General features: G+C 34.4%; 1 non-coding gene across 1 annotated transcript; it reads left to right on the plus strand.

Moving 5' to 3' along the window:
- The first annotated feature begins 846 nt into the window (after positions 1-846).
- LOC139887257 (small nucleolar RNA R71) lies at positions 847-953 on the plus strand. The gene has a single exon (XR_011773095.1). It is a non-coding gene; the product is annotated as a small nucleolar RNA R71 (small nucleolar RNA).
- Positions 954-2,215: the final 1,262 nt, after the last annotated feature.

Genomic DNA, 2,215 nt, shown 5'->3' on the forward strand with positions numbered 1-2,215 from the left:
GATGGTTTTTCAGAATTTGTTGACACCATATTAACATTCTCATTCCGAGGATTTACTTCAGTATTACTCAGTAGCTTTCCTTATTCCCTCTCACTCATCATGCTAGCAAGAGTACCTACGTGTTTTTCTAGATTCAAAATGGAAGCTTGTTGAGTTCTTAATGACTGATCAAACCTCTCATTCGTTTGGGTTTGAGTAGTAATAAATTGTGTTTGAGATTCCATTAGCTTTGCCATCATTTTTTCTAGATTTGACTTTTTCTCTTCGGTTTGTTATGGTGGTTTATACAAGCCAGGTCTTTGTTGATTGAAAGTGTTGTTTTGAGTTGGTTGGTTATTCAGACCTTGTTGATTATACGAGTTATTGTTGAGTCCACTTGAATTGTAAAGAATGTTTTGATTTCGATTAAAGTTTGGCCTTGGCGGTTGATAATTATTTTGATAATTATTTCCCGGCCTTTGATTCATGTATGAAACATTCTCACGTTGTTCCATCGTTTGCTCGATGTGACAATATTTCGTTAAGTGTGTTCCACCGCATTGCTCACAACTGATTAGTATTGCGTGAATATTTTTAGTCATCTTTTCCATTCGTCTCTTGAAAGCATCTATTTTTGCGGAAACGGAATCAAAGTCATGGCTAGAATCGGCTCTAGCCGCTTTAGATGAACGAAAAATATCTTTTTCCTGGTGCCACTCATGCGAGTGGGAGGCTGTGTTATCAATAATTTTGTAAGCTTCAGTTGCGGTTTTCTTCATAATGGAACCACCAGCTGTTATGTCGATGTCTTTTCGTGTAGCAACGTCGCATCCTTGGTAGAATATTTGTACTATCTGATAAGTATCTAAACCGTGCTGAGGACATCCTCTCAACAACTTTCCGAATCTTTTCCACGCCTCATATAGAGTTTCATTTGGCTTTTGTGTGAACGTAACTATTTCTCCTTGAAGTCTCACGACTTTAGATGCCGGAAAGAATTGTTTAAGAAAATTTTCAACTAAAACATCCCATGTGTCAATCGCCCCTTCAGGTAACGATTCTAACCAATCTTTGGCTTCTCCCTTTAAAGTCCAGGGAAATAACATGAGATATATCTGTTCATCCTCAACTTCTCGGATTTTAAATAGAGTACAGATCATATTAAAGGTACGAAGATGTCCATTTGGATCTTCTTTTTGAAATGTCCCGTTCTTATTGATTAAAAATGTTCCATATTAATTGATTTCGTTGCGAGGTTTTGACCTCTATATGAGACGTTTTTCAAAGACTGCATTCATTTTAAAACAAACCATAACCTTTATTTCATCAATAAAGGTTTAAAAAGCTTTACGAAGATTATCAAATAATGATAATCTAAAATATACTGTTTACACACGACCATTACATAATGGTTTACAATAGAAATATATTACATCGACATATGTTTCTTGAATACAGTTTTTACATAATATCATACAAACATGGACTCCAAATCTTGTCCTTATTTTAGTATGCAACAGCGGAAGCTCTAAATATTCACCTGAGAATAAACATGCTTTAAACGTCAACAAAAATGTTGGTGAGTTATAGGTTTAACCTATATATTATCAAATCATAATAATAGACCACAAGATTTCATATTTCAATACACATCCCATACATAGAGATAAAAATCATTCATATGGTGAACACCTGGTAACCGACATTAACAAGATGCATATATAAGAATATCCCCATCATTCCGGGACACCCTTCGGATATGATATAAATTTCGAAGTACTAAAGCATCTGGTACTTTGGATGGGGTTTGTTAGGCCCAATAGATCTATCTTTAGGATTCGCGTCATTAGGGTGTCTGTTCCCTAATTCTTAGATTACCAGACTTAATAAAAAGGGGCATATTCGATTTCGATAATTCAACCATAGAATGTAGTTTCACGTACTTGTGTCTATTTTGTAAATCATTTTTAAAACCTGCATGTATTCTCATCCCAAAAATATTAGATTTTAAAAGTGGGACTATAACTCACTTTCACAGATTTTTACTTCGTCGGGAAGTAAGACTTGGCCACTGGTTGATTCACGAACCTATAACAATATATACATATATATCAAAGTATGTTCAAAATATATTTACAACACTTTTAATATATTTTGATGTTTTAAGTTTATTAAGTCAGCTGTCCTCGTTAGTAACCTACAACTAGTTGTCCACAGTTAGATGTACAGAAATAAA

The sequence above is a fragment of the Rutidosis leptorrhynchoides genome, chromosome 1 (genome assembly GCF_046630445.1).
Source record: "Rutidosis leptorrhynchoides isolate AG116_Rl617_1_P2 chromosome 1, CSIRO_AGI_Rlap_v1, whole genome shotgun sequence".
In the NCBI taxonomy this organism is placed as follows: Eukaryota; Viridiplantae; Streptophyta; class Magnoliopsida; order Asterales; family Asteraceae; genus Rutidosis; species Rutidosis leptorrhynchoides.